Source organism: Pinus tabuliformis, chromosome 3_2 (genome assembly GCF_031772625.1).
Source record: "Pinus tabuliformis cultivar Carrire ecotype Pingquan chromosome 3_2, CPIR1, whole genome shotgun sequence".
NCBI lineage: Eukaryota > Viridiplantae > Streptophyta > Pinopsida > Pinales > Pinaceae > Pinus > Pinus tabuliformis.
Window position 1 is genome coordinate 145652990 of NC_142302.1, and position 9118 is coordinate 145662107.

Here is a 9118-nt window from a genome sequence, read left to right on the forward strand (position 1 = left end):
CTTCCACAATTGGAATGAATAAACCCTAAATAACAAAAACAATGCTCTAGGAAAAATACAATGACAGTGTAGAACCTAGGGAAGGAATGTTTGCATGTGCGAGGATATCATGTGTAGAAGTTGATTTGGAAAATGGGATTTAGGAAGTAAAAAAACTCTCAATGGAAAATTGGAGCTTTATCCAATAGTTGGATTCTGGAATATGACAAATCCCATTTAAGTTTCAAAGTTGTTGTGAGTATGGTAATTTTGCTAGGAATTTCCCAAAATCTACTTCAAAGTACATGCATAGTTACTAAGGATATCGGTGGCAATAACCTAAAAGGAAGTGTGGCAACAACCATTGAGATAATTCATCCAAAGAACCCCTTCTTCAACCCCCAATTCTTTGTCCCATGAAGATCCCTCCTCTTGTAAGCCTCCCCTACAAAACCCTCAACAAGAAAATAAGGGGAACATCCATATCCCTCAAGGATCTATATAATAGGTATTGTCTTGATCTAAAAACATTGAATCCTTATTAGATGAAGTGAACGAAAGAGAAATATGCCCTATTTGAAGGTGTACCCTCCCAAGCAATTATCCCATTCATCACCAAGAACATGGGAATTCCCATCCTGGGATGAGGATCCTCTCTTCCCCCCTTTTAATTGGGACTACTCTTCCCCGGAGTAGCATCACAAGAGAGAAATCTCAAGAAGAAGCAATAACAGATTTAGTAAGTAGATCATCTAGGAGAGGAAGAAAACATAACAAAGAAATAAGGGAGGGGCATGCAAATAGGGACAAAGGAATGGGAGCACACAGCACCATAGAAGGTTTATACAATATAAGCACTAGAGCCTAGAGGTTCAAAGAACCAGAATAACAATGTTCCCCCATCGAGGGTAGCCTCTAATGAAAATAGTAAATGATAAAGGCCATCTCCTCGAACTACAAAGGTTTGGGGAGTGAAGAAAAAAGGAGGACATCAATAAATAATTTTATCATAATGGATAAACCACAAATCATGTTGCTCCAAGAGACCAAGTTGGAGGAAGAAGTTATCTTCTAAAAAAGTAAAGTAATATGGAAAGAAAGATTAGCCAAAGTAGTTATCTAAAGAGAGGCCTTTGAGGAATTTGTACCATTTCATCCTTGACCCCTTCCAATTCATCATGAATTTCTCATCCCCTAACTGATTAGTTGTCAGTCTTTCACACAACTCCTCTGGTAAAATTTTCAATTTTGTAAATGTATATATGGCTGATTCTTACACAGTAAATCATTTTCTCTCCATTGAGATCTTAACTTGGTATCTGTAATAAAGGTCAAGTCTCGAGCTTTTCTTCCCTTCCTGCAAAATTCAGGAGACAGTTGTGCAACATAAGCTCTTTTGGTCTTCTTTCAATTGTTTCAATTCCAACATCTTCTTTCTAAGCTCCCTCTCTGCATGTATTTATTTTCTGGTTCTTAGGGATGGCTAACAAGCAGTGTGTCACAGTCTATCTTGTCCAAAAGAAGAATTACATCCATCAAGCTCTTCGATCGCTTCTGATCTGATATCTTGATCTGTCCATTAAAGGATCTGTTTCAGAACTGACAGAGATAGGCTAGGTTCAGTATGCAGCTTTCAAACTTTCGCACCTATTGTGATGTTTGATAGAGGTGTTTTACAAGATAAACTTTATTGTAATTAAATTAAGTATGATCCTAGGATGTGGGATTGAACTTTAATTCCTCGCACTTTTAAGAAGAGAAAAGTTAATCTTATCTCTAAGTTAATCTCGATTGTAAAATTATGATTGCAAAATCATTTTATAGTTTCTGGGATATAATTCACAAAATATAAGAACCATAACCAGAATTATTATAAGTTAAAACTCAAAACGAATCTTAATATTACCATAAATAAGGAACTGAATGTGATACAGCTTGCCATGAAGCTATTTAAAACACAAATCTACTACTAAATGGTTTTCAAAAGAGTCGTTTTATCTGGAAACGAAATTAAAGATGACAAAAGGACCGTGCAGTGTAAATTCCACTCGTCCTAGCACACGAAACTGTGCTTTAATAATCAAAAATGAATACTCATTCTCGACACCTTTTTGGCATGCAATTGAAAGAAAGCTCGACAGCTTGACTTTGTACAATGACAAAAAGATTTATAATTATAAGTACGGAGGAAGCAAACAATTCTTTAGACAATCTAACCAATTACACATTCAAAGGAGAAATAATTTACTAAAATGAACAATTTTCATCATAACTGAACTGACCCAATTGAAAATTCCAAAGCAAGACATCAGAGAAAGTAGAATTTTAGCACCTACCACACAGTGAAATGAATCAATTTTCGGCAAAATCCAATTAAGAGTTGCACTGTAATTATCAATTCCAGAAGCATATCTAAACAATTGAGAGAAAAGAATGGGATTTCTAGTCATTTCTAACTACAAAAGGGACTGTTGTACAGAGTAAGCCATTTCAGGCAGCGTTTGGAGGACGGCAAAAGTTCAAAACACACAATGTAAACAAATTCTCCGAATGCATACTAAAAGAAACATGTGCAAAAATTCACGACAAACTCCACCTTGGTTTTTGATAAATCCAACTAAATTATGACCCATAAATGCATGCCAAGGGAATTCTGGGGGTCTATATCTTAAGCAGATGCGAGCAAAACGAGTTCACAGGGTTTATGTATAGCCGCATACAAGGTAATTTCTTTTTACTCAAAGAAGCGTTTTTGAGCGTCTGCAAGCAAATCAAGAACACCCAAAATTCATCTTGACAATAACTCGCCCGCACAAAAAGCTTCAATTCCTTTGGGCTGCGGGCAAATCTAGCGAGTTGCAAACTTCATTTCCGAGAAATCACAACTTTCCACAGAAATGTGTTTTCTTGGCAGGCACAGGACCGAAACCAGCCCAAATAATTCCAAAATCAACCCTAACAGCCCGAAACAATTGACCACAGAAACGGCAAATTAGCAAGACCTGAATTAAATCTAATATCAGCGAAGTCCACCGTACCTTCAGATCGACAATGGTGTGACCCGGCCTTTCTTAAGCACTGGAGGCAGCCACAGCGTCTGGTTGAATAGACACCAGGCAACCAGCTACGTAGCAGCACGGACCCCGCCTACGATTAAAAGGTAAAACACAGACTCCGTCCTGTTTTGAGAAGGAACAGTTTTCACATCGAGGGTAGATTTTACGATCCACAAATAAAAAAATTATTTCTTCGCATTATCTTTTTGCTCTTTTATATAGCTACTGCAACGTCCGACGGTGGTTTTGGGTGACGTTGACGGAAACCTGATCGAAGAAATCAGTCTTCGTGTTTATGTTGTGTTTTGACAAATGACAGAAAAGAAAGAAATTTAGCGTAGCTCGTTATGGGATAACTACGATCAAATTGGATGGCCGATGGAAAAATACGCGGCCGCGAATGTATTTACAAGTTTAATACTCGTGCTACATGCTACTATAAGATTTTTAAAGTTTTTTAAATTTTACTGGTGGTGAGATTAATTGGAATTGTTAAATTGAAAAAGTTGTATTTTGTTTGAAATAATAATTGTTGAATTAAATTTAGATTGTTTAGAGTATTTGAGTTATTGTAAAAAATTGTTAAATTAAAAAAGTTGTACTTTGGTTTGAAATAATATTTGTTGCATTAAATTTAGATTGTTTAGAGTATTTGCATTAAGTTGGTAATATAGAAATATTAGTATTTGCCCTAAATGTTGCAAAAGAAGCGCCGTAAGTTAGTAGCACATATGTAAGAAGAGTATAGATGAAAAAGATGTGATATGTTATGTGATCTAACTATAACTCAATTTGAGTGAAAAAAAAAAAAATAATAATAATAATAATAAATTCTTAATGTTAAATGTAATGCAATCAAACAATCTACTCAAAATAGAGGCATGTGCAGCTTCCTTCCCAAGTGCTCAATCCAAGAGCTTATTTTCATTGACAATTACATCTCAGACCGGACCTTTGTCTTTTATCACGTCGGTCTTCACCCTCATATGGTAATGGTTCCAAATAAAATTTCTCTGTGAGTATCCAAAGGTGTTTTCATTTATACACGTCTCCACTAGCATAATTAAAGGCCTGATTCTTTGCATAAGGATTTGTGGTAGCCCAAATTTCTTATTCTGCAATCAATTCTGCATCAGATGCATCCATAAATTGTTCCCACAAAATATTGTTCCTTGGTTACTTGAAAGGAAACCCCTCATGTTTGCAACACACGGTGTACCTAAAACATTCATCAAGCTCCAAGGAGAGAAGCGAAATATGTGTGTCAAACGTTGAATGGACCAAGTTAAACCTTCTTTCTTCTTTGCAGCCTCAAATACAATATCCTCAAGAGTGTAGTAAAAATTGGGCACAATAGTCTAGGAAGCTCTTCATTAAAGGGTGCCTCATGGGGTTGATATTTACGATTCTTTGCCACTTCATCAAATGGACCAATGTAATGTTTCCCCCAGTCTGAAGATAAATATGTTGTAAATTATCTCCATTAGGTAGGAGGTAATCTAACACATTACTCAACATTCTTCCATTGTCCACACAGTTATGCTCCTTTGTCTCTCTGCTAACGCAAACAACCCAAAAGAGATGGGTGGCATCCTTCAACATTGAGATCTTTTCTAAAGTTTTCTCTCTATCTAAAATATCACATTGAACATACAAGCTCATTGTGATAAAATGCACACTAATCCAAACACCAATCTGTGACAAGAAACATCACCATCAATTTCATAAATATATGCATTAAAAAATAGCATAAAAATTTCCACATTCCATGACTTCATTAAATCTTCCCCACCAATCACATACTTCCAATTTATCAACTCTCAACGTAGTGTTGTAATTCCATATTAATGGATTGTAGCAAAGCAATTAAAAGAATGAGTCAATGATTGAAATTTCCATGGATTTCTACAAAATTCTTACCTGAGAAACAAGCCAAATGAACTAAATGAGAATGAGCTGTGATTTCCAAATAGAATCAGTGTTGTAGTTAAGAAATGAAAACAATTGAGCAGAGATACAAATTAGATTCCTGCAACAAATCACTCACTTGAGCAAAGGGATTGAACAAAGTGCGTGGAAGAATAGAGATAAAACTCAAGCTATCATGAGATTTATATGTGTGAAGCAAGATGGATGGTAGATCCTTGGGTATTTCTAATACAAGTCTCCCTGAGCTTTGCCTACAAATTCATCATTGCATGTACATAGTTCTTATCGCTCGGGTAATGTGACTTAATCTAATGGAGTTATCCCAAGATTACATTTGCATTAAAGTAAAAGGGCATACTTGTTTGTGAACAAACGTAAGAAAATTGTTTTCAGTATGTATCTGTTAAGCAGGCTTCCTTTCAGGAGGAAAAACTTTGAGGAAAAGAACCTTTGATCCCAGACCTCAATTATTTAATACCAATAATATGGAAAGCCAAAGAAGAAAAGCAAAGGCGCAAAACATAATAATGGCAATGCCATAAATCAAAGAGACAACTCTGCCTCCTGTTCAAATGAACAAAACTTTATACAACAACATTTTAAATAATTTTACAACCTCAAATATATTGCACCTAGTTTAGACCCGTGGAAATATCAATTTAAATGAAAATCTAACTAATGTACCTTGGACTGACAACTAAATAAACTTGAGACCGATTATAATACAATATATTGTCACGGCATAACATATGTCCTCATCGATGCATCATACCTTGACATAAAATTAAGATAATAGTGCTCTTGTTGTTGGCGAATACATAAATTTACTTTATACTTTCAAGCACATAATAGAAGATAACATAAATAATAGTCTTTCTCACAATAGGATTATGCCTTCTACACAACCAAAAAAGCTTAATCTTGGCCAATGGTTAAGCCAACGTTTCAGGAATGATTGACAAGAGACAACAATAAATTGTATTATTGTTTATCATTTCATTCTATGCTTTTGTAAATCCCAAAAAAGGCATTGAAATTATGTATTTATCATGCATGATGATGAAGAGAGCTGCAATATAAGTAGAGAGTGAAAGCCTAGTTTTACTAGATCTGCTATGGAGAACTATCTGGTCCATGTCTAACATGAATTGGATTTTAGTGAAGGGAACAAGGAAGTAGAATATTGTAACACTTTGTAGCTTCTAAGAGCATCAATATCATGGATGCTTCTTTAGGCATAGCCATACATTAAACTGAGTTGAGTCTAACACACTAGAAAGAATGAAATATGTGGTGAAAATATTAACGAATGTTCCTAAATTGGTTGAAATTTGAAAATATTAACATAAAGACTAATCAGGGACCTGTCTTTCACTTTTTGCAAATAAAGCTCGCCTGCAAAATTTCAAGTGTTGCAAGATAGACACGGTATCTGTATTACTATACCCCCAACCCTCAAAATCTACTATGATGACAAATGTCTCCTGTCTTGTTGGCATGCTGCAAAGATTGAATAAGCATTATTCCATGTGCAATCATCTTTTGAGTTTTTCCTTGGTGGTCTGATATCAAAGGCAATAGTGTAAGAATATTTAGACTATGGACAATCCCTATAATAATACAAAACTCACTAATGTAGTTAAAAAAAATTGTCTCTTTCAGGGATTACTTGGCACATAATTTTTCAAAACCATAGACAACTAGTCCTGCAAAAAGAGATTAAAAGATCAATAAGATTGTGAACTATTAAATAGCAAGTTAATGTCTCCTAAAGTGTCAATGAGTCCAAAGCATTTAGAAAAAATTATGATTTAGAAATTTACGACTCAAATAATTCATTTATAGGGAATGCAATTGTTTAGCCATGCCACCTACATTTGAACTCCTCTAGATCCCTGTCAGAGGTATAATGCCTTGCAGCAAGAATCACTTCAATAGGGTGCCTTTGTTTGTCAAACCCTTGAATACAAATCGTTTTCTTCCCAAGTTCGTTGGAGATCTCTGACTCTGGAATATAACCAAGGGGTACAAGATCCTGCCTCCATTTCAGATATTTCAAGAAAAGATGAGAATATTTTTCCACATTTAAATCTCACGCACATAGGAAACATCTGAGTGTAACATCATCTGTCACCTTCATCAACAAATTGTAGTCGTGTGTAAGTTATTATCAAACCCTAATTATTAAAATTTGACTACTGTGTGATTGATTTGTAGTGTACAACATTTGTATTTTATGTGTCCTAGTAGACCAAAGTGTCCCAATCTTTGAAATATATGCAGTCCCCCATACCCATACACTGAAACAATGGATAAGATGCTAACATTGCAGTCAAATGATGGAACAATTTCGGCGACATCCTTGTTATTTATTTCCACCATGAAGAGGAATTTGAGTCCTTCTGAAGCTCCCACATAATCACCTCCCCCACACCTCCTCGTCCAAATTATCCATTATCACTACCCCCAAAAATATAACCCTAGATCCGCAGGTGAAGAGCTCTTGAAACACAAAATCCTCAGGCAAGAATGATGTAAAGAAGAACGAGCCCTCTTGCATGTTGAAACCCAAAATATTACACCTTGAAATAGAAATATCCATGAGACAATAACATAAACCATCAACAAAAACTATTCCTCCATATCCTATTAACTGAACTAATTTCACATTCGGCAGGTACCCAGTGATCCTACATAACTTTTCCAAAGAATCGTAGATTTCCAGTATCGTTCCCTTCTCCAAATCGGACATCCCCATGGATACAACTTGATATAAGGTTTCCATGAGAGAAACATGCGTCTGAAACAAGGAATAATAAAACAAAGAAGCAATAACAATCTACAATCCAAGTAATTTAACAATAAAAGTATGAAGCAAGATTGACAGACGCAAAATGAGTAATGTTGTTCTTCATTGATTTCAAAAAAGTGAGCAATCGTATTATAGTGAAGAAATAATATTGAAACACCAATGAACTACTCACCCCAAGTTTATCAAAGTTTCAAGGACCAATAAATTTACTTAGAAATAAATGTGCAACTATAAACTAAAACACTTACCCCACAAGGGCCAAGGGAACCTGCTCACCAGGAATACCAGCTCATTGTGATAAAATGCACACTAATCCAAACACCAATATGTGACAAGAAACATCACCATCTAGCCCAAGATAGGACTTCCTTCAAAGTTTCTAATATATCACGCCACAAACAAATGCAAGGGCAAGGAAGGGGTTGCTTAAGGCATAGCGAAGCACAACGAATTTCTTGTTACTAGGCCTTTATCTATAACATCATACAAAGCATCTGGAACAGTTGGGAGTTGATTATATCTGTCAGTGCTTCCATATCACCCGTAGTTCCTGCTCCACAACAATATATGTTTTGTGCCATATAATTTATTTTTTCCTAGTATTGATCACAGACAAATGGACCTTCTGTTGCATGAGTATTTGCTCCAAAAATCCCTAAAAGTGAGGGGCACTATCGTCATTCTTGTCATGCAAAATGAAGGAAATTGAATACCTTTCTTCTGTGCATTTCTTTCTCCTTCCAAGCTCTAAAAATCAAAGGAATTTCATCAAAGTGAGGCACCTTGCAAACCCTAAATCCCAACTGAGTGCTTGGATGGTGTAGAAATGGAGAATCAAAGAACCCTTCGTAGAGATTCAAGAGGCCATTTACATGCATGCAGATGGGATATGCCATGCAGACTAGATATGCCCCTCAAAAGGGTGCAGAAGAGATGGAGAAGACCAAGGTTTTTTCCGCAAGGGCTTCCTAACACAATGGATGCAAGAGTGAACAGGGACCAATAACAATATTTAGGCTTTTTTAAGGTTAACAATAACATTGTTAACAAATACTCAGTCGCTATGTTAAGGTTAACAATATTTAGGCTCTGTTAAGGTTAACAATAATGTTATTAACAAATACTTTGCCTGCCCATAAGCAATCAATCCAATGATAGACAATTATTTAATTGTCTAACAAAGAATCTGACGATGTAGAGGGGTGCAGAGTGGCATCTAGGGGAGTTCTTCCCAAAGGAACGCCTTATGACGTAATTATTGTTAAGATGATAGGCTTGTTTATGTTCGACTTGGATTAATTATTTGTCACATACATGTCTATTTTAGAGTAGAGTTGTTATT

The 9118-nt window shown here is 35.7% G+C and overlaps 1 protein-coding gene across 1 annotated transcript in view; it reads right to left on the reverse strand.

Annotated features, from left to right (window-relative positions):
- Positions 1 to 3287, reverse strand: part of LOC149180237 (uncharacterized) — a 96964-nt gene extending 93677 nt beyond the window's left edge. Inside the window, exon 1 of the mRNA XM_089415980.1 lies at positions 3018 to 3287. The gene's annotated coding sequence lies outside the window, so the exon portion shown is untranslated. The remainder of the gene's footprint in view (positions 1 to 3017) is intronic.
- Between the last annotated feature and the right edge of the window lie 5831 nt (positions 3288 to 9118).